Raw genomic sequence first — 26,138 nt, forward strand, 5'->3', positions numbered from 1 at the left:
GAGCTATTAAGGTCTAACATATTGTATTTTTGTTGGTCTGAGTGTGATCGTAGTAATATATTGTTACTGAGATCACTTTCAGGCTCTAGGATGGGATAGAAGGCTTGGGTCCACCACACAAGGGGTCATCTCTAGGCCTATGCTCAGGGGTATGTTGTTAGGCCCTGGCAGAGTGGAAAAAATGACAATGCCTATGGGCCCAGATATACGGTAGGGTGCACGGTTGGGTGGTTGGAGGCACTTTCAAAGGTAGACAGAGGAGTAGGTCGTAGTACAGGTCCTAATGGCACTAGGCAACACAGTAGAAAGTGAAACGAGCTCTAGTGTCAGCGGAATGAGCAGTAATGTGTACCCTAGAAGAGTGGACATTGGCATGGGCAGCAGCTCAGACATCATAGTTCTTTGTTTATTGGAATCTGGAAGTGATAAGGTGTCTTCCTATGGCTGCCGCTACAGTACTGGGTAATCAACAATTCTTCAGACGAGGCTTGGAGGAGTAATGTGAGTGCAATTTTAAAATAATATAATGTGTCCTCTAGTGGGCAGAAATTTCCAACCATTCCTCTTATCCAGTGCCCTAGGGAACCATTATGACCATGTGATTGTCTTTTAAGGTAGCCTTCTCCCATGGAGGTTAAGAGAGGGAGAGACAGAAGGCTTAGGAAAGGAAAGAGGTCCATAACATGACCTAGAGGTAAACATTTTAGACTGTAAAAGGAGCTAGGGGCATTGAACGGGCATCTGGGTTAGACAGAAGAGGAAGGACCCAAACCAAGTTATTATTTCTCTCAGATTGTTTTCTGAATGGATTTTAATTACAGCAAATTGTCTTTGGGTTTACTAAACACACTTTTATTGTGTTCAGTTGCTCCTAGATCATGCACACCTAATCCATTCCATTGATCAACTTTTCATCCATCCTGCTGCCTTCACTTCCATCACTTTTAGTCATTGGTTGAAGTTTCAGAGTCTGACCTGGCAGATCAGATCAGATACCTTGCTTTCTGGACAAAGATACACAATTATCTACCCAGATCCAACAGATGAAAGGGATATGTAGTCTCTGAAACAAAGATCTCTATCTGTGAAAATAATCGGTATCCTTACTATTGGGCTGTCTGCAAGAGGGAGGTTCTGGATGGTAGGATGAGGTACACTAACTAGGGTAATACTGGTACCCTGGCAACAGTACTGGATGCAAACAATAGTATAATGTTGTCAAGAAGAGTTAGAGCCAATAAGATTAACCACAAGAAAGAAGAAACAAAATAAAGCAGAAGAGAAAAAAATGCTTCAATCTTCATTCAAATTTCATAGTTATTTCTCTAAATGTGGATAATATTTTCTATCATGAGACTTTTGGAGATGTCTTAGATCCTTGCATTGCTGAGAAGAGCTAAGTCTATCAAAATTAGTCTTCACACAATGGGGCTGTTACTGTGTACAATGTTCTCCTGGTTCTGCTCACTTCACTCAACATCAATCCATATAAGTCTTTCCAGGTTTTTCTGAAGTTGGCTTGCTCATAAATTTCTTTTATTTTCTTTTTTTTTAGGTAATTGGGGTTAAGTGACTTGCCCAGGGTCACACAGCTAGTAAGTGTCAAGTGTTTGGTCTGAGGCTGGATATGAACTCAGGTAATCCTGACTTCAGGGCCAGTGCTCTATCCACTGCGCCACCTAGCTGCCCCGCTCATCACTTCTTACAGTATAATAGTATTCCATTACATTCATATGCCACAACTTGTTCAGCTATTCCCCAATTGATGAGCTTCCCCTCAATTTCTAATTCTTTGCCACCACATATAGAGCTGCAATAAATATTTTTGTACATGTGGGTCCTTTTCCCATTTTTATGATCTGTTTGGGATATAGCCATAGAAGTGCTATTGCTGGGTCAAAGGGTATGAACATTTTTATAACCCTTTGGGCATAGTTTTAAATTGCTCTTCAAAATGGTTGGAGCAGTTCACAACTCCACCAACAATGCATTAGTGTTCCAATTTTCCCACATCTTCTCTAACATCTATCATTTTCTTGTTTTGTTGAGTTAGCCAACCTGATAGGTGTGATGTGTTACCGCAAAGTTGTTTTGACTTGCATTTCTTTAATCAATAGTGATTTAGAGCATTTTTTCATATAACTATAGATAGCTTTAATTTCTTCATCTCAAAACTGCCTGTTCATATCCATTGACCATTTCCCAATTGGGACTTGTATTCTTATAAATTTGACTTAGTTCTGTATATATTTTAGAGATGAAGCCCTTATCAGAAACACTGGTTATAAAAATCCTTTCCCAGTTTTCTGCTTCCCTCCTAATCTTTGTTGCGTTGGCTTTGTTAGTGCAAAAACTTTTCAATTTAATGTAATCAAATTATCCATTTTGCATTTCACAATATTCCCTAGCTCCTATTTGGTCATAATTTTTTTCTACAAATCTGATAGGTAAATTATTTCTTGCTCTCCCAGTTTACTTATATCTAAATTGTGCAGCCATTTTGACTTTATTTTGGTATGGGATGTAAGAGTTTGGTCTATGCCTAGTTTCTGCCATATGCTTTTCTAGTATCCCCAGCAGTTCTTGTCAAATAGTGAGTTCTTATCCCAGAAGCTAGGGTCTTTGGTTTACCAAACAGTAGATTATTATAGTCATTGCCTACTATGTCTTGTGTACCTAACCTATTCCACTGATCTACCACTCTATTTCTTAGCCAGTACCAAATAGTTTTGATGATTGCTGCTTTATAATATGATTTAAGATCTGCTATGGCTAGGCCACCTTCCCTAGCATTTTTTTTTCTTTAGTTTCCTTGATATTCTGGACCTTTTTTTTTTTTTTCCAGATGAATCTTGTTATTTTTTTCTAGCTCTATAAAATAATGTTTTGGTAGTTTGATTAGTATGGCACTGAATAAGTAAGTTAATTTAGGTAGCATTTTCATTTTTATTATATTAGCGTGGCCTACCCACGAACAACTGATGTTTTTTCCAATTATTTAGATTTGACTTTATTTGTGTGAAAAATGTTTTGCAATTGTGTTCATATAGTTCCTGGGTTTATTTTGGCAGGTAGATTTCTAAATATTTTATAATGTCTACAGTAACTTTAAATAGGATTTCTCTTTCTATTTCTTGCTATTGGGCCTTACTGGTAATATATAGAAATGCTGGTAATTTTTGTGGGTTTATTTTATAACCTGCCACTTTTCTAAAGTTGTTTAATATTTCAAGTAGTTTTTTACTTGATTCTCTAGGATTCTGTAAGTATATCATCATGTCGTCTGCAAAGAGTGATACATTTGCTTCTACTTTGCCTATTCGAATACCTCCAATTTATTTTTCTTCTCTTATTGCTAAATCTAACGTTTCTAATACCATATTGACCAACAGTGGTGATAATGGACATCCTTGTTTCACCCCAGATCTTATTTGAAAGGCTTTTAGCTTATCCCCATAACATATAATGCTTGCTGAAGGTTTTAAGTAGATGATACTTACCATTTTAAGGAAGACTCCATTTATTTCTATGCTCTCTGGTGTTTTCAATAGGAATGGTATTGTATCTTGTCAAAAGCTTTTTCTGCATCTTTTGAGATAATCATGTGGTTTCTCTTAGTTTTATTGTTGATATGGTCAATTATGCTGATAGTTTTCCTAATATTGAACCAGCCCTGAATTCCTGGTGTAAATCCTACCTGGTCATAGTGTATTATTCTCATGATAAATTGCTGTAATATTTTTGCTAATATTTTACTTAGTGAGTCTAATTTTTACTTCAGCCATGTAAGTAGTCATCTAGCCTAAGGTTTGATTCTTTCTTTCTGATTAGAAGGATACAAATTTGTGATTCCTAAAAAGACAAGCCCTGGATATTCCAGGCGGCCCCACTTCTATAAGGAATCAAATCTTATGATATTAATCTAAGGGCTTAGAGTCTACCAAAACCAAATCAACACAAAGCAGAGTTTGTAGATATGGAAAAAGGTATTTCCCCATCAGGCCTACACTGTGAGGAGCACTCACAGTCTTGGATGAGGGCAAAATCCATCTTTTGTTTACCCATAGTGAGACTCCTCTAATTCCCAAAAATTTGAAAATGGAAAAGAAATACTCCTTTAGGCCCAGGCTGTGAGATAGGATATGTGCGTGTGCGTGTGTGTGTGTGTGTGTGTGTGAAAGAGAGAGACAGAGATGGAAGAGAGATAGAACATCAGAAAAAGCAGAGATGGTGAGACACAGAGACATAGACAGTCAAAAAGATAAGTGCATAGAAAGACAGAGACAGCTACTAAGAGGCAGAGACAGTACGAGGCAGAAAAGAGAGAAACAGTGAAAAAAAGAGGTGAAGGAAGAGAATGGAGTGAAGGAGGAGAGGGAAGAGAGAGAGAGGGAGAGAGAGAGAGAGAGAGATGGCATGACTGTTGCTGTTTGTCCTTCATCCTCAAAGAGGACCAATAACATCAGCAGAATGATGTCATGACTTGCAAGTGAATTAGATTTAAGTGAGGCAGGGTTGTGCAAAGTCATCAGCCTCACTCTGTCCTCCAGAGTCATCAGACTCCAGTGGCAAGACAGAAGTCAAGATGGGTGGCAACGTGATCAGCTGCAGTGGGAGACCCTGGCCTTTTTAAGCTAAGGCCTTCCCCAAGTCTCAGTTTTTCTGAGGCAACACCCATTCAGTGATTAAAGACTATGTAAGAATTGAGGCAAAAGATGGCCTAGTTTGACTTCACAAATGAATCGATCTTGGAGGGGAAGACTGTCAGGGTTTCTGGCAAGAACAGAAAGAATTGCTGTTACACTCAAAGTTTATATAAGTTGGGGAAGAGCTGAAAGATTTTGATTGGTGAGTACAAAAATATAATTAGACTAGGGTAGCCTGTGATCTACAAATAGGTTCATAGTCAAGAGATCCTAAAACTTGGAATGGGGAAAAATGCTTCCTTACATTCACTAACCACTAAATGAAATTTAGTATTTCCTTCAATTATGGCTGTTAAAAATATATTCTGAAAATCGGTTCTGAGGCAATGGAGTCGAATAAACAAATCACAAAAATAAACAAACAAGAAAAAGGCTCAGAACCTCTGATAAGAACGTATGCCGAAACCTGGGTTATCCTACGTGGGAGAGAGAGCTACTTGGATTAGGGACAACTGCCTGCTTTGGAAGGAACACAGAGACTGACTGACACCAGCTCTGCCCCCTCTAATGGTTGTAACAAATATGTTCTCCCTCTTACTCCCTAAGGCAAATCCTAAAATGAGCTGACCTGGGATAACTTAAAGTGACTCAGGAGCAGGGTTATCTTTGATAAATTTGGGACCTGGAGCAGCAGTAATCTGTCCCCAGGTTTCTGCTCTGTGTTGCATGTACTGACTACTGCCTTTGTAAAGCTCTCTCTTGCTTCGCATTCCAGCTGTTTTGCTCAAGGTTGATGCACTATTCAGGTCAGATAAGCATCAAACATTCTACTTTGTAGATTTCATGTTTTATTTATGGTTATTATTTTAGACAACATTCTTCCCCTCTTTCTGCTGAATCCCTGCCAGATTCTGTTAAACAACAAAATGGTGCAAACAATAGGAGTTATAGTCAAAATATCTTTTTTTCCGGGAGAACAATGTACTGCCTAAAGTCACTGAGCTTTTCGGCTTGGCCTCAAGGTTCAATGTAAATACAAATATAAATGACTCAGTCTTTCATTGTCAAGCCCTGTCTGACAGAATTCTCTGTCACTTCATCAGAGATCATCAAGACATAATCCCCAGATGGAAGAAGCTGACACAGGTACCCATTTATACCGGAAAATTAAATTCATTAAGAAGGTCACCCTTGTGTCCAGTGGATACCACCAGTAAATCTTTACAGCAACTTCCCAAGGCTGAAAATTAAAATAATGTTCAATTATATTTCCAGATGAACTTATCAGATAACCTTCCTTACATGCGACTTTTTAAAATTACAGATTGATGATCCTAGAGTCCCCACTTTCCATGATCTGAAGTTTTAGAATATTATCTCCATTTTGAAACCCATTCAATCTTGTCGAATGGTCATACAAAATCAAATAGTGACTTTCTTTTTCTTTTTTCTCTTACTCCAGTGACAAATTGCTTTACTGATCTAAGCAAAAGAAGGAATTGAGCCCTCTCTACTGCTACCATCAACCCATATTTTGCCACTGGAATATTTAGATATGTCCAGATCTTAGGCCATGGAATGTACAAAGCTCTTCTTCTTTGTTCAAGGAACACAGATGGGGATTTAAAAAAAAAAAACAACAACAAACAAACCAAAAACGACTTTATGAAATTTACTAAAGATTTATTGTTCCAAATACATTTCTTAAAGTTTTATGATTCCAAATCATTTAAATGATTTTAAGTGCCATGCAATTGATTTTTATAATTCTTTAAATGTAGATGAATCTTTATGAAATAGTTATACTTTTGAATAAAAAAGTTGCATAGATATTAGAAACCATATGGTTAATGTACTGAAGAATCTGGGTATTTAAAGGTGAGTTATTTAGCATGAGGTGAAGGAGGGTTGGGGAAGCAAGGACTAAGAACTCTTAAGAGAAGGCTTATAAGGAGTCATGTTGCTCCATGATGGTGGAAAGCTTTCCAAGATACCTAACACCCTGGATTCCAAGAAAACCAAGTGGTGGTTTGCCCATTTCCCTTTCTAATAGGCATCAACAGGGTATTCTTCCTGACACCATTTTGCAATGAAATAAAATACAGTGTATTACTGGTATGTTTTGAAGTTTTTAAGATATATTTTAATTACTACATTTTATTTTTATATAACCTACCTTTCCCAAATTATCTCTCCCTACTTTCTGGAAAGGCATTTTTCCTAACAAAGAAGAGGGAAAAATGAACGAAGGGAGAGAGACAGAGACAGAAAGACAGAATGAGAATGACAGAGATAGAAAATCAGAAACAGAGAGACAGAGACAAAATTTTTATTTTTTTGCAATTGGGGTTAAGTGACTTGCCCAGGGTCACACAGCTAGTGTCAAGTGTTTGGTCTGAGGTATGATTTGAACTCAGATCCTCCTGACTTCAGGGTCGGTGCTTTGTCCACTGCGCCACCTAGCTGCCCCCAAGTCAGAGACAAACTCATAGGGAGGGAGGAAAGTAAGAAGGGAGGAAGAGCAGCAAAACCAACCTTGTTAGTTCCCCCCGGAGTCCACGTCCGCCGCCGACCCCGGGCTTCTGGGCGTCCTGAGGCTCGTGTCCCGTGACCGTTAGCGCGGGGCCGGGGGTGGGGCAGCGGCCGCTGCCGCGGGGGGCGACTAGATGGTCAAGTGCGAGCACCTGAGAGTGGGACAATATTTTTGTAAAGATCCTGAGACAAATGGGGCCACTCAAGAACCTGTTAACTGTACAAATTACACAGCTCATGCATCATGTTACCCAGCACCCAACATAACCTGTAAGGATTTTAGCGGCAACGAAACCCATTTTACTGGAAGCGAAGTTGTTTTTTTCAAGACCACACCTTGCTGTAACGTAAACGGCTCTTCCTACCGGGTGGCAGTGACTCTCTGTCTCTTGCTTGGCTGGTGAGGAGCAGCCAGGTTTTACCGGGGATACCCTGTTTTAGGTTTGTTAAAGTTTTGCACTGTAGGATTTTGTGGAATCGACAGTCTGATGGACTTCATTCTCATTCCACTGCAGATTGTTGGTGCTTCTGACGGCACTAGTTACATTATCGGTTATTATGGAACGAGACTTACAAGACTGAGTATTACCAATGAAATGTTTAGAAAAACACAGAAGTCCCCTTCGACTCTCAGAAGACAGCTCCATAGTTTTGTGCCTCCTTGATTTTAAGAAAGCTCCGGAGCGTGAATTTCAGGCTTTCTCATCGTCCCTGTCCGCACAGCTCGCCTCAGTTGAATAATTTTTACTGGAGATTTTTTTAGATATTTTATTCTGAGATTTGGTTCACTGGAGACTTTCTCTGAGGCCTCTTGTCTCCCTTGGAGGGCTTTCTCACCCACCTGTCCGCCTTTCCCTCCCACCCCAAATGCATTTTCCATAGGCAAGTTGTGGCTTGTCATTTTTCCTTCTTCAAAATAAAACAGTAGTATAACTTAAAAATAATTGTTTAAAAAAAATTCTGAAATCATATACAGTATTCCAAACCTATGGTCACCTATGTCTGCAAAGAAGTGTGAGAGGTACTCTGAATACACACACGTATATGTATTTTTGTTCACAATGTTTTTTTCCTCCCCTAACTACTGCTTTCACACTAGGAGATTTCAACTTATATACATATACACACGTGCATATACATATGTATGCATATGTGTGTAAATATACATATATATTTATATATAAACATATACGTATGTGTGTGAATATACTCCCTCAAATTTCCTAACTTCACAGTTCCCTGACTTACTTTGTTATCATGATCTGCTCTACTACCCTCTCTGCACTAAAAAGAGATGAGAATATCCTTGATATCTTACTATCACCAACATATATTCCACTTCCATGCTTATAAACTGAAATTCTTTCATCTGATCTTAATCTATTGGCATTCCAGCTCTCTCCCCTACCTTGTAACCCCTAACCTTATTCTTTATCTTCATTGTGAACTCTAATCCTTCCACCTCATAGTTCTTTCCCAAGCTACAAATCCTGTAATGGGTACGCTTTCCTCTCTTCCCATATTGACCCCTTGATGAACCAGTTCATTTTGACACTATTCTTTTTTCTGGAGTCCCTCGCCCTCTTCTCATATTTCCAATTTTATGTTGCCAAATCCCAGTCTTAGATTACTCCCACAAACTGTGACTTTGTTAGTTCTTACTGTGCTAAAATAAAAAATCCATACTGACTAGATTCACTACAAATTTATATTACATCGTTATCAGCTGGGGCCAGTATGGCAATCCTTTTATATCTCTCTAATAATGAGGCAACTAGATGGCACAGTGGATAGAGGGCTGGGCCTGGAGTCAGGAAGATCTGTATTCAAAGCCAAGTGCAGACATTAGCTGCCCTGGTCAAGTCCCCTGACCTGTTTGCCTAAGTTTCAACAACTGTAAAATGGGGATAAAAATAGTATCTCCCTTAAATGGTTGTTGTAAGGGTCAGATAAAATAATATTTGTAGAATGATTAGCACAGTGTCTGCACATAATATTGCTTAACAAATGTGCATTCCCTTCTCGTTCCCTTACTAACTCCCTGTCTATCCCTCTCACCACAATGACTCTTCCAAATATTTTCATACCTCTTCAAACCTCCCATAGTTCCCTTCCCCCAACCCTCTCAGCTGAGAATGTTTCCATATAAATCACTGAAAAAAAAAAATGAGGCCATTCACCAAGAGCTCCCTCTTCCTTCTTCATTCTTCTCTCTCATCACTCAGATGCCCCACTAACTCCTCCACCTCTGTCTCACATAAAGAGGTAGCTTTATTCCTTACTAAGGCAAACTTCTCTATGTATACACATTTCTACTCTCTCACTAATCCTCAATCTCTGCCTTTTTCTCAGTTTCCATTGAAGCCTATAAATACGTCCATGTCTCCACCATCCTTAAAAATCTCTCACTATATGTGTCAGTTTCCTCTAGATATCACCCTATAGCTCTCCTTTCTGTTTTTAGCTATTTTTTTTTGAGAAAGACATTTACACTATGTGTTCCCATTTCTTTTCCTCTCACTCTTTATCTCTGCAGTCTGTCTTCTGATCCTATCATGCTACTGAAAGTTTTCTCTTCAGTTACCAATAATTTCTTAGTTTTCAACATTCACTTCCACAATATTTTGGGTTCCAAATTTTCTTCCCATCTCATCCCTCCCCCAACCCCAAAATGACATGCATTCTGAATACCCCTTCCCCTAATCTGCCCTCCCTTCTATCTCTGGCCCCCATTCTCTTGTCCCCTTCCCTTTCTATTTTCCTGTAGGGCAGAATACATTTCTATACCCCATTGCCTGTATATCTTATTTCTCAGTTGCAAGTGAAAACAATTTTTTTAACATTTGTTTCTAAAACATTGGGTTCCAAATTTTCTCCCTTTCTCCCTCCCCACCTACCCTCATTGAGAAGGCAAGCAATTCGATAGAGGTTATACATGTGTAGTCATGCAAAACACTTCCACAGTAGTCATGCTGTAGAAAACAACTATATTTCCCTTCATGCTATTCTGACCCCTATTTATTCTGTTCTCTCTTTTGACCCTGTCCCTTCTTAGAAGTGTTCACTTCTGATTACTCCCTCCCTGAATCTGCCCTCCCTTCTATCATCCCCCTGTTCTCTTGTCCCCCCCCATTTTCCTGTAGGGTAAGATAGATTTCCATACCCAATTGAGTGTGCATATTATTCCCTCCTTAAGCCAAATCCTATGAAAATAAGATTCATTCATTTCCTTTCAACTTCCCCCCCTTCCCCTCCACTGTAAAAGCCTTTTCTTTTCTGTTATATGTGAGATAATTTACCCCATTCTACCTCTCCCTTTCTCCTTCTCCAAGGATAATCCTCTCTCACCCCTTAATTTTGTTCTTGAGGTGTCACCCATTCATCTTCATCTCACCCTGTGCCTGCCTCTATCTATCTATCTATCTTTCTTCCCTCCAACTACCCTAATATTGACAAAGGTCTTGTGAGTTACAAATATCATCTTTCCATGCAGTAATGTAAACAGCTCAACCTTAACAAGTTCTTTATGATTTCTCTTTCCTGTTTACCTGTTCTCTTGAGTCTTGTATTTGAAAGTCAAATTTTCTATTCAGCTCTGGTCTTTTCATCAAGAATGTTTGAAACTCCTCTATTTCACTGAATGTCCAGTATTTCACCTGAAGGATTTCTCAGTTTTGCTGGGTGCATGATTCTTGGGCTGTAATCCTATCTCCTTTGCCTTCCAGAACATCATATTCCAAGCCCTGTGATCCCTTAATGTAGAAGCTACTAAATCCCGTGTTATCCTGATTGTGTTTCCACAATACTTGAATTGTTTCTTTCTGGCTGCTTGCAATATTTTCTCCTTGACCTGGGAGCTCTGGAATTTGGCTACAATATGCTTAGGAGTTTTCCTTTGAGGATCTCTTTCAGGAGGTGATCGGTGGATTCTTTCCATTTCTAATTTACCCTCTGGTTCTAGAATATCAGGGTGATTTTCCAGGATAATTTCTTGAAAGATGATGTCTAGGGTCTTTTTGGATCATACCTTTCAGATAGTACAATCATTTTTAAGTTATCTGTCCTGGATCTATTTTCCAGGTCAGTTGTTTTTCTTGATTATATATATTTTTTTATCATTACATCAAAGTCAACTAATATCCACCCTCTTTATGTATACTCCTTTAACAAGGTGTAATAACAATACAGTTCTCAAGGGTTGCAAATCTCATATTCCCTTGCAGGGGCTTAAACAGCCTCCCCCCCCCCTTATTAACAGCATATTGTATCCTTCTGTCCCATTTACCTTTTTAAGTCCTTCTTGAGTCCTGTACTTGAAGATCAAATTTTTTGTTGAGCTCTGGTCTTTTTATCAGGAAAGTTTGGAAGTCTCCTATTTCGTTGAATATCCATCTCCTCCCTTGAAAAATGATGCTCATTTTTGCTGGGTAATTAATCCTTGGATGCATTCCAAGCTCCTTTGCCTTTCGGAATATCACATTCCATGCCCTGCGGTCTTTTAACGTAGAAGCTGCAAGGTCCTGTGCAATCCTGACTGTGGTTCCACAATATTTAAATTGTTTCTTTCTGGCTGCTTGCAGCACCTTCTCTTTCATCTGGTAATTTTGGAATTTTGCTATTATATTTCTTGGCGTTGTCAATTTGGGATCTCTCTCAGGTGGTGATCGGTGGATTCTTTCTATGGTTATTTTCCCTTCTGGTTCTAGGACTTCTGGGCAGTTTTCCTTTATGATTTCCTGAAAGATACTGTCCAGGCTCTTTTTTTCATCATGATTTTCAGGTAGTCCAATAATTTTTAAATTGTCTCTCCTGATTCGATTTTCCAGGTCGGTTGTTTTACTGATGAGGTATTTTACATTTTCATTGATTTTTTCATTTTTTTGTTTCTGTTTGACTGATTCTTGCTCTCTCATAGAGACATTAGTTTCCATTTGTCCAATTCTAGTTTTTAACAGATTGTTTTCTTCTGTTAGTTTTTGTACTTCCTTCTTCAACTGGCCAATTGTGTTTTTTAGGGACTTGTTTCCTTCAGCATACTCTTCTGTTAGATTTTGTACTTCCTTCTTCAACTGGCCAATTGTGTTTTTTAGGGATTTGTTTTCTTCAGTGTACTCTTCTGTTAGTTTTTGTCCTTCCTTCTTCAATTTGCCAATTGTGTTTTTTTAGGGACTTGTTTTCTTCAGTGTATTTTTTTTTCCAACTGGCCAATTGTATTTTTGAAGGACTCTTTTACCTCTCTCATTTGACTATTAAAATCCTTCTTGAGCTCTTCTAAGAGGCTTTTTGGACTTCAGACCAGTTCATGTTCCCTTTTGTTGTTGCAGATGTGGGTTTGTTGACAATGTTGTCCTCTTCAGAATTTGTCTTGATCTTCACTCTTCTCGTAATATGAGTCTATGGTACATTTCTTTTTACTCATGGTGTTTCCTTATTCCCTGGCCTTTAAAGAGATTGAGCTCTCCTGCTGGGAAACAGAGGGTACTGACCCAAGCTTCTTGTGTTGGGAGCCTAGGTCTTGGTCACTGGCTTTGCATTCTGGGGCCCTTATGCTGGGATTTGGAAGCTGTAGGTTTCTGGCAGCTTACCTTGTGTTGTGCTGGAATCAGCAAGGCTGGAACTTTCAGGCAATTCTAGGTTGCCTGATTTTCCTTTCCTTCAGCTTTCTTCGGGTTCCTTTTAGATGGCTGCTGCAGGATGTTTATCTGCCTGGGGCCCCCTGCAGTGTTGTCTCCCTCGGTTCTGCTAATGCACTGGGAGATTCATTTCCAGTGGAGTGCCGAGGCTCCTGGTGGTTTTCTGAGCTGGTTTCCACCGATTCCTCCTGCCCTCACTGAGGCACTCGGAGGTCCAGGTGCTGGTGTTTGCCTGCTCTAACACCTGGGCTTCAGGATTTCTTCACAATTGGAGGCTTCCTACAGCTCACCTGGTGTTGTGTTGGAATCAGCAAGACCGGGGCTTTAGGAAGCCTTTAGGTTGTTTTCTTCACCTCCTTTCAGATGAATGTTGCAGGGGACTTATCTGCCTGGGGCCCCTTGTTTTTGCTGAGGCACCGAGAGATGCGTTTGCTGGGCTACTGCACTGCTGCTCCTTGTCTTTCTTCTAGTTCAGGTGTTCCAGGGTTTTGTTTTTTTTTCCTGGGCTGATATTTTCTGGGTTTGCAGAGGCTGATAGGGGAGAGTGAGAGCAACTACCTTTTCACTCGCCATCTTGGCTCCCGGAAGCAGAACAAACCTGCAGAATCCAAGTAAAAACTCAGAGGTATCTCCAGGCAGAAAACAGAAGGTTTTATTTTAGCAAGTCTCTTGCAAGAGTTGGACGTCTCCTACCCAGGGCAAACTGGTGTACAGAGGCCCAGGTCAGTTGTTTTTCCAGTGAGATGTTTCACACTGTTTTCTATTTTTTTCATTCTTTTGGTTTTGTTTTGCAGCATCTTGATTTCTCATAAAGTCACTACTTTTTAGGGCATTCTTCTCCTTATTGACTTTTTGGACCTCTTTTGCCATTTGGGTTAGGCTATATTTTAAGGCGTTATTTTCTTCAGTATTTTTGGGGGTCTCCTTTAGCAAGCTGTTGACTTGTTTTTCATGATTTTCTTGCATCACTCATTTCTCTTCCCCAGTTTTTCCTCTGTTTCTCTTACTTGCTTCTCAAAATCCTTTTTGAGCTCTTCCATGGCCTGGGACTGATTCATATTTTTCTTGGAGGCTTTGGATGTAGGAACTTTGACTTTGTTTTCTTGTTTTGGTTGTATGTTTTTATCTCCGTTGTTACCAAAGAAAGATTCTATTGTCTGACTTTTTTTGTGCCTTTGTATGCTCAGGATCCCAGCCAATTACTTGAGTTATAAACTCTTTGTTAAGGTAAGGGTCTGCTTCCAATGTGGAGAATGCACTTCTCCAAGTTTCAGGGGTTTTGTGCAGCTGTTTTCAGAGATACTTTTAGGGATCTGTAAGTTTTCCGTTCTTCCAAAGTGCTATGATCAAGGGCAAGGTGTTTACTCCTTTCCTGGCCTTTGTTCTGGTCTATGAGTGACCACAAGTATCTTCTCTGTCTTGAAACTGGGAGGAGGTTTCTCTCAGCACTGCCACTACAAGGCCACCACACTAACACTCGTCCTCACCCCAGGACTGCAGCCCAGAACTGTGTCCCAGATCCAAACACAGGCAATGCAAGAGAATCCTGCTGAGCACCAGCCAAAGATCCCAGCAATGCCTCTCTGGTCAGCCACTCTATTGCCCCTCAGTTTGTGGCCTGGAAGCTCAGGAAGCAGCAGCTGCCCTGGGGCTGCAGCTGGTGCTGGGGCTAGGACTGAGCCTCTATCTCACTGCAGTCACAACTTTTCCTGCTGACCTTCTAAGTTGTCTTTGGCATTTGAGAAGTCAGAAAACCGCCACAGCTGCCTGTGATTCAATCCTCTTAGGCCTGTTCCAGGTTCGCTGATGCCCGTTTTGCCTGTGCGCCCATGCCGAACTGTGTTCCTCTCACAGCCGGTTGCAATAGACCTTTCTAATCGCCCATCCAGGTTGTCTTGGGCTGGAAATTTGTTTCACTATGTCTTTTTGTGGGTACTGCTGCTCTAGAATTTTTTTAGAGCCACTTTTTACTGGGGTTTTGGAGAGAGCTCAAGCAAGCCACTACTTTTACTACACCGTCTTGCTTCTGCCTGCCAATGATTTCTTAATTGCCAAATCTAAAGACTTTGTCTCAATCTCCATCTTTCTTGAACTCTCTGTAGCCTTTCACACTGTCATTTACTCTTCTTCCTGATATTTTCTTCTATCTTGTGTTTACAATACTGCTTTTTTTCTGGTTCTCCTAATTGTCACCACTCTTCCATTTCCTTCACTGGCCCTTTTTCAAGGACGCACCAGCTAATCATGAGTGTCCTCCATTTCTTTGTCTTGGGAACTCTTCCTTTTTCCTCTCCTTCTACGCTATTTCTTGGTGAATTCATCAGTTCTCATGGTTTCAATAATTATCCCCATGCAGGTGACTTTCAAATTTAATTATCCATCCCTATCTTCTCTTCTAACCTCCAGACTCACATGTCCAATTCTCTATTGGCATCTTAAACTCGAAGTTCGATAGATTTTTTTTTAAACTCAACATCTCTAAATCTTAACTCATTATCTTTTCCCTTAAACCCATCTTTCTTTCAAACTTCCCTATTACTTTTGAGAATACTATCATCCTTCCAGGCACCCAGCCTTACAAACTAGTGTCATCCTAGATCAGGAGTTGGGAACCTGTGGCGTTGAGGCCACATGTGGCTTTCTAGGTCCTTGGGTGTGGCCTTTTGACTGAATCTAAGTATTACAGAACAAATCTTTTTATTAAGGAGATTTGCTCTGTAAAATTTGGATTCAGTCAAAGGGCCACACTTGAGGACCTAGAGACCACATGCAGCCTCAATGCCACAGGTTCCCCATCCTTGTCCTAGTTTCACTCTCTCTCATCACCCACATCCAACTTGCTGCCAAATACTGTCGACTCTACCTTCTCACCGTCTCTCTTATATGACCTCTTCTCTCCTTTGATACTGCCACTGCCCTGACAAAACCCCCCTCACCTCATATCTGGATACCGGAAATAGCCTTCTGCTTAATATCTTTGCTTCAAGTCTCTCTCCAATCCAGTCCATCCTCAACTCAACTCATCTACCAATTGATCATCCTAATGTGTAGGCCTGACCATGTCATTTTCTTCTTCAATAAACTTCAGTGGCTCCCTTTTACATCCAGAATCAAATATAAAATTCCTTGTTTAGTTTTTACTATCCTTGACAACCTACACCCTGCCCGTCTTTCTACTGTAATCCCCTTCACTTAGTCTATAATTCAGTGATACTAACCACCTTACAGTTCCTTCTACAAAACACTCCATATCATCACTGTGACTTTTCACTGGCTGCTCCCTGTGCTTTGAAGTTGTAATTCCTTAAAGGTCCTCATCTTCAACTTCTGGGTCTCCCTGCTTTCTTCAAGTCTCAACTAAAACTCCATCTGATACAAGAAGCCTATTCTGGTCCTCCCTGGATGCCAATGATTTCCTTCTAAGATTTTCTCCAGGTTATCTTGTACATATTTTGTATGTAAAGGCACAGTGGATACAGTGACTGACCTCATGTCAAGAAGACTCATCTTTCTGAGTTCAAATCTGGCTTCAGACATTTAATACCTGTGTGACACTGGGCAAATTACTTAACCCTGTTTGCCTCAGTTTCATCATCTGTAAAATGAGCTGAAGAAAGAAATGACAAACCATTTCCATATCTCTGCCAAAAAAACTTCAAATGGTGTTATGAAGAGTCAGACACAACTGACAACAATAACATTAACAAAATATTTTGTATGTGCACAATTATTTCCACATTGTCTTCCCTATTAGCTCCTTGAAAGAAGAGTCTGTCTTTCCTTTCTCTGTATTCCCAAGAGTTTAATACAGTGTCTGGCATATAATAAGCACTTAATAAATTCATTTTGACTATATGGGTAAGTGTAATCTTCCTAAAGGGAAAACTTTATAGGTTCGTATCTTTTAGTGTTTCAGGAACCATTTAGAGGTGCCTTGGGGTGACTAAATCTGCCACAGCAGCGTCTTCTTGAGCTTTCATCCCAGAAACCGTTCAGGAGTAGAACAACTGGTCAGAAGAAGATTACAGGGCACCATTTGCTGGCACTGGGAGCAGAACTTTGTTGTTTTGACCATAAATGGTTGCAGGTCACAGTTCAAGGGCTAAGAAGAGCACTAGTAGGGATGGAGGCCATGGTCATAGTTCCAGGGTAGAAAAGAGCGCTTATGGCCACTCACAGAAAAGAACACAAACCAGGAGAGCAGTGATCACACCTCTCCTTAGAGCATACTACCTTGTGAGAACTGAAAACTTATAGAGCCTCAGAACTAGCTCTGAAAACAGTAGCACAAAAACTTGAAGCTTGGGGAAATGGCCTACCCACCATTTAGCTTGGGAGGAGAGCTCAAATTTAACATAAAGTTAAAAGTCAAGAAATAGGGTGGAAAATATGAGCAAACCACAAAAATTGAACCTGATCATAGAAAGTTACTATGGTGACAGGGAAGATCAAAACATAAACTCAGAAGAAGACAACAATATGCAAAGCCTCAAAGAAAAATGGGAATTGGCCTCAGGCCCTGGAAGGATTTTTTTTAAATCAAAAAGAGAACTAGAGGGAAAAGTAGGAAAAGAATAAGAGTGATGCAAGACAATCGTGAAAATGCAGTTAGCAAATTGGTAAAAGGCACAAAAATACTGGAGAAAATAAAACTTTAACAAACTGAATAGCTTAAATGGCAAAAAGAGGCACAAAAATAACTGAAGAGAAGAACTCCATAAGAAGCAGAATTGACCAAAAGGAAAAGGAGGTGCAAACTCTCAATAAAGTAAATAATTCCTTAAAAATTAGAATTGGGTAAGTGGAAACTAATGACTCCATAAAACATCAAGAAAAATTAAAATCAAAAGAATGGGAAAAAATCTTAGATGAAAATGGGAAATATCTTATTCTAAAAACAAATGACCTGGAAAATAGATCGAGGAGAGAATACCTGAAAATTATAGTAAAAAAGAAAAGCACTACACATAATATTTCAAGAAAATATCTAGGAAAACTAGTGTCCTAGAACCAAAGGGTAATATGGAAATCCACCAATCACCTCCTAGAATATATCCTAAAATGAAAACTCCCAGGAATATTGTAGCCAAATTCCAGAGTCCCAGGTCAGGGAGAAAGGGTTTGAAGCAGCCAGACGGAAACAATTCAAATATTACGGAGCCACAGTCAGGAAAAACCAAAATTTAGCAGCTTCTACATTAAAGGATCAGAGGGCTTAGAACATGATATTCTAGAGGGTGAAAAAGGTAGGATTAAAGCAAAAGAATAATATCTCCTACCAAGTAAAACAGAATAATCCTTTAGGAGAAAAAATGGATATTTAATAAAATTGAATACTTTTAAGCATTCCTGATGAAAAAATAAAAGCTGAATAAAAAAATGACTTTCAAATGCAAGACTGCAGAGAAGCACAAAATGGTAAGCAGGAAAGAGAAATCATAAGAAATTCAATAATGTTGAACTCTTTACATTTCAACATGGGGAGATAATACTTGTAACTTCTAAGAAGTAACTTACTATTAGGGCAGTTAGAAGGTGTATACATAGACTGAACGAATGGGTGTGTTTCGACTATGATGAGATGATATCCAAAAATACATAAATTAATTAAGGACTAAGAAAAAGGGATGGATTAGGAGAATGAGGAAGAGGAAAGGCAAAAAGAAGTAAATTGTTTCATATAAAAGTTGCAAAAGAGTTTTAACAGTTTAGGAAAAAATGGGGTGGTGGGCAATGCTAGAACTTTATTCTCATCAGAATCGGCTCAAAGAGGGGGAAAAATATACATTATGTAGGGAATAGAAATTTGTCTTTCCCTAAAGAGAAGTAGGAGTGGAAAGGGAAAAGAGAATGTTGATGGAGGGCTCATTGGAGGAGGCAGTGATTAGAAACAAAACATTTTGGGTGGAAGCACAGAAGGAAAAGACAGAGAGCAATGAAAAAATAGTTGAGGGGGAAGCAGGACAGAGGGAAATACGCAGTAATCATTAATTGTAAATGTGAATAGGATGAAGTCAGTCACAAAACAGAAGCAGATAGTAGGATGGATTATAAACTAGAATCCAATATGTTGTTTACAAGAAACACCCTTAAAACAGAGAGACAAACAGACTAAATATAAGAGGGTAGAGCAGAATTTGTTATGCTCTAGCTGAAGAGAACAAGGCAGGGCTAGTAATCATGAACTTGGATAAAGTAAAAGCAAAAATAGATCTAATTAAAAGAAATAAGGCTGAACAAATTGTGGCATATGAATGTAATAAAATACTATTGTGCTATAAGAAACGATAAACAGGCACACTTCAGAAAAAACTGGACTTATATGAATTGATGCTGAGTGAAGTGAGCAGAACCAGGAAAACATTGTACACAGTAACATTAACATTGGCAATGACTAACTTTTATATACCTATCTCTTCTTAGTAATGCAAGGATCTAAGACAACTCCAAAAGCTTCATGAAGGAAAATGCTGTCCACATCTAGAAAAAGAAGTATGGAATTGGAATGCAGATGAAAGTATGTTAATTGTGCTCTCTCTCTCTTTCTCTCTCTCTCTCTCTCTCTCTCTCTCTCTCTCTCTCTCTCACTCTCTCCCTCCCTTTCTCTTTCTTTCTTCTTTCTTGTGGTTTCTCCCATTGGTTCTAATTCTTCACAACATGACTAATGTGAAAATAGGTTTAATATGAATGTATATGTTGAGCCTATATTGGTTTGCATACCATCTTGGGGTAGAGTGAGGGGAGAGATAGGGATAAATTTCAAACTCAAAATCTTGAGTATGAATATGTTGAAAACTAAAAATAAATAAATAAATTTATTTTAAAAAATAAAAAAGCTAAGCCAGGAAGCTATATTTTGTTAAAATGAACCATAAACAATGAAGTAATATCAATACTAAGCACATAAGCACCAAATGTAAAAGCACCCATATTTTTAAAGGAAAAGTTAAATGAATTTCAGGAGGAAATAGACAATAAAACTACACTAGTGGGGGACCTCAATTTTACCTTCTCAGAACTAGATAAATCTAACAAAAAATAAACAAAAGAGAAGTTAAGAAGACAAAGGAAATTTTAAAAAAGTTAGATATGATAAACCTATGGATGAAACTGAATAGGAATACAAAGGAATATATGGTTTTCTCATGGTACCTAGAGAAAAATTGACCATGTATGAGGTCATAAAAACTTCACAGCAAAAATGAAGAAAAACAGAAATGTTAAATGCATTCTCTTCAGATAATAATGCAATAAAAATTATATTTGATAGATGGTCACAAAACGTAGATTGAAAATTAATTGGAAACTAAATAATCTAATCCTAAAGAATGAATGCATCAAAGAACAAATCATAACAACAATCAATTTCATTAAAGAGAATGACAATATACTAAAATTGATGGCATGCAAGCAAAGCAGTACTTAAGAAATTTTATATGTCTAAATGCTTAAGTCAATGAAAAAGGGAAAGAACAGATCAATGAATTGTGCATGCAAGTAAAAAAAACTGGAAAGAGAAATTAAAAATCCCTAATTAAATACCAAATTGAAAATCCTGAAAATCAAAAGAGAGATTAATGAAATTGAAAGTAAGAAAATCATTGAACTAATAAAACTAAGAGGTGGTTTATGTAAAAGAAAGCAACAAAATCCTTTGGACCAGATGAATTCATAAGTGAATTCTACCAAACATTAAAAAAAAAAATAAGGGGCAGCGAGGTGGCGCAGTGGATAGAGCACTTGCCCCGAAGTCAAGAGGACCTGAGTTCAAATCTAGCCTCAGACACATAACACTCACTAGCTGTGTGACTCTGGGCAAGTCATTTAACCCCAATTACCGCACCAAAAAACAAACAAACACAAAAACTAATTACAATACTATTTAAACCAGTTGGAAACAACAGGTAAAAAAGTTCTACCAAATTCTTTTTATGATTCAAACATGGCGTTCATACTGAAAACAGGAAGAGCAAAAACAGAGAAAGAAAGTTTTAGACCAATTTCTCTAATAAATAGTGGCTCAGAAAATTTAAATAAAACCCTGGTAAGGAGATTACAGTGATATATTACAAAGATCATTCAATATGATAAAGTTGGATTTATACCAAGAATGCAGGGATGGTTCTATACTAGAAAAATTATGAGCATAATTGACCATTTCAATAAAAAAACAATAACAAAAGCATATTATTTCTCCAATACATGCAGAAAAAGCCTTTGAGAAAATACAACATTCAATTCTATTAAAAACACTAGAAATCTTAGAAATAAATGGAGCTTTCCTTAAAATGAGAAGTAACATCTATCTAAAACCAAGAGCAAGAATTATCTATAATGAGGATAAGCTAGAAACCTTCCTAATAATATCAATGGTGAAGCAAGAGTGCTTATTATCACTACTATTGTTGAATACTTTACTAGAAATGTTAGATATAGCAATAAGAATAAAAAAAAATTGGAATGGGCAGTGAAGAAACAAAACTGTTCACTCTTTGCAGATGACACGATGGTATACTTAAGGAATCCTAGAAAATCAACTAAAAACCTAGTTTAAACAATTAACAACTTTATCACAGTTACAGAATATAAAATGAACCTACATAAATCAATATATATATATGTATGTATATGTATATGTGTTCATATATAATACTATATATATGTATACATTACCAACAATGTCTAGCAAAAAGAGATAAGGGAAATTTAATTTGAATTACTGTAGATAATTTAAAATACTTAGAACTCATCTGCCAAGACAAACCCAGAAACTATATGAACACAATTACAAAATACTTTTCAAGCAAACAAAGCCAGATCTAAACAATTAGAAAAATATTAATGGCTCAAGAGTAGGCCAAGACAATATAATAAATATAACAATTCTACCAAAATTAGTTTACTCATTCAGTGCCATACCAATCAAACTACCAGAAATACTTTTTTTAGAGCTAGAAAAAATAATAACAAAATTCATCTAGATGAACAAAAGGTCAAGAATATCAAAGGAATCAATGAAAAAAGAAGTGAAGAAAGGTAGCTTAGCCATTCCAGATTTCAAACTGTGTTACAAAATGGTACTCAAAAAAATCTGGTACAGGCTAAGAAACAAAGTGGTGGATCATTGGAATATATTGGGTACACAATTCACAGTAGTAAATAACCATAGTAATCTTGTATTTCATAAAACTAAAGATCCAATCTTTTGTGACAATAACTCACTATTTCACAAATATTGCTAGGAAAACTAGAAAGTAGTTTGACAGAAAATAGGTATTGACCAACATCTTACATTGTACCAAGTTAAAAATGAGTACATGATTTTGACATAAAGGGAGATATCAATAAGCAAAACAGGGAAGTATAGAATAGTTTACATTTCATACAGTTTATGTTCAACAAGGAAAGAATTTATTACCAAACAATAGTTTGCCTTGGACAAAGGAAGAATTTATTACCAAACAAAGGATAGAGAAATTACACAATATAAAATGGATAATTTTGATTACATTAAATTAAAAAAGATTTTGCACAAACAAAACCAATGCAACCAAGATTAGAAGGAAATAAAAGAGATGGAAATTTTTTAAAGCAAGTTTTTTAAATAAAGGCTTTATTTCTTAAATAGATAGAGAACTGAGTTGGATTTATAAGACTCCAAGTCATTCCACAACTGATAAATTATCCAGGGATTTTAACAGGCCATTTTCAGACAAATAAATCAAAGCTATCTATGGTCACATGAAATAAATGCTTCAAAATACTATTGATTAGAAAAATGTAAATTAAAACAACTCTGTGAGGCACCACCTCACACCTATCAGATAGAGTAATATGACAGAAAAGGAAAATGCCAAATGTTTGAGGTTATGTGGGAAAACTGGGACACTAATACACTGTTGGTGGTGTTATAAATTGATTCAACTACTCTTGAGAGCTATTTGAAACTATGCAAAAAGGGCTATAAAATTATGTATACCCTTTCATCCAACAGTCCCACCACTAGGTTTATACCCTAAAGAGATTTTTAAAAAAGGAAAAGGACTGATGTGTACATAAGTGTTTACAGCAGCTTTTTCTGTGGGGGCAAAGAATTGGAAAGTAATGGAATGCCCATCAATTGGGAAATGGCTGAAGAAGTTATGGTATATTATTATGATGGAATACTATTGTACTATAAAAATGAGGAGCAGTATGCTTTGAGAAAAACTTGGGAAAGACTTACATAAACTGATGCAAAATGAAATGACCAAAACCAGGAGGACAATGTACGCAGAACAAAAATATTATTTGATCATTTACAATGATTCATATGAATGACATAGCTAGTCTTAGCAATATGATGATATAAGACAATTCCCGAGAACTCATGATGAAAAATGTTATTTACCTCCAGATAAACAGCTGATGGAGTCTGAATGCAGATAGAAGCATACTTTGAAAAAATTTTTCCTTTATTTGTTTTTTTGGTCATTTTTTTTCACAATATGGCTAATAAGGAAATATTTTGCATGATTGCACAAGTATAACCTATATGAAATTGCTTGCCTTCTCAATAAGAGGAAGGGGAGGGAGGAAGATAATTTGGAACTCATTTTTTTTAATATTAAAAATTGTATATGTAATTGGGAAAAAATACATTAAAAAATAAAAGAAGGACTTTGGGCCACAGGTTACTGATGTCAAATGCTTTGCATTAAAAAAAAAAAAGAAGCTAATTTGATGTTTATCATCATTTTAGTTTCATTTTAAACCCAGCAAAGATTAAATTAAAAAGATAAGACTAGTCAATATTTCTGTGGTTTTGGAAAGTCAGAGTAGTTTGTCATTTCCTTCTCCAGCTTATTTTACAGATGAGGAAACTGAGACAATCAGGGTTAAGTGACTTACCTAGAGTCACACAGCTAGTAAGTGTCTGAGGACAGATTTGAACTCAGGTTGTCCTGACTCTAGGTCCAGTGATTTATCCACTGCACCTCTTAGCTGCCTCAGGTCCCATATATGCCACTGGAAATGTGAGTATCATCAGTATAGAATAGATTTTTAGTTTAATATTTTAGTGGGATTATTTAAATGCGATAATAATGCTGGTTTATATTTTTGAATAATTTATTTTATAGATATTTTTTATCATTTGCTTTTTCTATTATTCTTATTTTATCTTGTGTTATTACTCCTCTCTGTTTCCAATGGGCCATCTCTAATAATAAAGAATTTAAAAAGAGGAGGAACAAAATTTTCCACACAATTAACGATCATGAGTTACCACTCAATTAGTGGAGAAGAGAACATATACAAGAGATATTATGGCGATAGAACTGTATATGGTCCCTCCTGCTGCCAATCTGTGAGATCATTTAAAGCTCTTCACAGTCTAGTCCTTCTCTATGTTTCCAGTCTTATTATAAATTGATTTGGATGCTGGTCATGAAGATGTGTAATTTCCTCCCATATTTCAGCAGCTTGTCTCTGGCATTTCATTCCTTTTTAGGGTCTGAAAGGAAAGCTCCAGCTTGTTCAGTCAAAAGCCTTTTGTTGATCTGAACATAATAAATATCCTTTCTGCCTTGTCTCTTTTATGTTTTTATGATTAGTGTTCAGCCCCTTATTGGCCCAATTTTGCATACTGTGCATCACCATCCAATCTGTTATTGCTTGCTTACATCTCAGGTGGATTTCTGGTATGTGTATACACACACACACACACACACACACACACACACACACACACACGTATATGTATGTATGTCTGTCTATGTATGTAAGTATATGTGTATATATGTATATATGTGTGTATAGGTGTGTATATATATATGTATGCATATGTATGTATGTATATATGTGTATATATATAAATACTTAATGTTATCAATGCCTTCCCATTTTAAAAAATACCCCCCTCTCTCCTTTAAAATAGCTAGATGCTTATTTCCTTTTAAAACTTTTATTGAGGAAAATTATATCACCCACATTCATCAATATATGCCTCTTCTCCACCTACAGAGTCATCCCTTGAAACAAGAACGATTAATGAGGGGAAAAAAGCAGTTCACAGAACTAATTAATATACTACCCAAATCCAGTATTGTATGCAGTATTCTATAGGTATGAGTTCTCTACCTCTGCAAAGGAAGGAGAGAAGTTATTCAGTTTCCTTTTCTGTTATTTTTCTATTTATATTGTTATATGATTTTTTCTGGTTTTTCTTACTTCTCTTTGTAACAGTTCACACAAGTGTTCCCATGCTTCTCTCCATTCTTCATGTTTATCATCTTTGTAGTTAGGCAAAATTTAATTACATTCACATGCAATTTAATCAGTCAATTCTGCAATAGATAGGCAAGTACTTTATTTCCTATTCTTTATTGCTGCAAGAGATACCTCATGAATAATTTGGCACTAATGGAATACATCTTTCTGTCTTTGAAATATTTTAGGTATATGCCTAGCAATGGTATTCCTTAGTTCTCTCATTGGCTAAATTCAGATAATTTTACTGTATCCATGTTACAAAAAAAGTTTTTATGAAATCATTTAAACCTGGAAACACTTTATAAATGTGAGATGATGATGATGATGGTATTGTATATTTTCAATTCCACATACATCTTGAATATAGTATTTTAAATATTGATTTTATTTTTTCTTCAAATTAAGTAAAACTTAATTTCTCTCCCACTCCCCTGATCCCATTAAAATATAAGAAAAAGAAAAGAAAACTCATGAAGAATATCAGGCAAAACAAACTTTCACATTTCCCATATCTAAAAGTGTATACTTCCCATCCTGGTTTTTAAAGTCCATTACCTTGCTAGCAGGAGGTGGGTGACATACCTTATCTTTGGTTCTCTAATCGTCTGATTATGTGTTTATTATTGCATTGATCAGAGTTCTAAATTCTTTCTAAGCTTTTTAAATGTATTATTGTTATTGCTACCTCCCACTCCAATCCTGCTCATTTCATTGTATATTAATTAACAGAACTCCTCACGGTAGCCTAGACTGTCCATTTTATTGAGAAATCAAAATCTCATCAATGGCTTTTGAGGTGATGTTTTTTTCCCACTCTAAAGCTTCCCTTTTTCTCTATCTTGAAAAGTCTTATTCGGGCATTTAAAAAATATTTAATCAACTTTGTCTGTTTGGTCTCTTATGACCTCCTCTGTCCTTACTTGTTTAGGAATTTCTATTGCCCACATCAAAATTATATCTTTTAAAAAATTCTATGATTATATTTATATATGTACATGACAGAGTGTACCACAATATAACATAACATGCTATGCCATGACATTATATAATATAGCAAATATAATACAAATAATAG

The 26,138-nt window shown here is 37.2% G+C and overlaps 1 pseudogene; it reads left to right on the forward strand.

Annotated features, from left to right (window-relative positions):
* The first annotated feature begins 283 nt into the window (after positions 1-283).
* On the forward strand, positions 284-7,843 carry LOC110211879 (TM2 domain-containing protein 1 pseudogene; annotated as a pseudogene).
* The last annotated feature ends 18,295 nt before the right edge of the window (positions 7,844-26,138 follow it).

This window comes from Phascolarctos cinereus, unplaced genomic scaffold (genome assembly GCF_003287225.1).
Source record: "Phascolarctos cinereus isolate Bilbo 61053 unplaced genomic scaffold, phaCin_HiC Scaffold_5;HRSCAF=322, whole genome shotgun sequence".
Taxonomy (NCBI): domain Eukaryota; kingdom Metazoa; phylum Chordata; class Mammalia; order Diprotodontia; family Phascolarctidae; genus Phascolarctos; species Phascolarctos cinereus.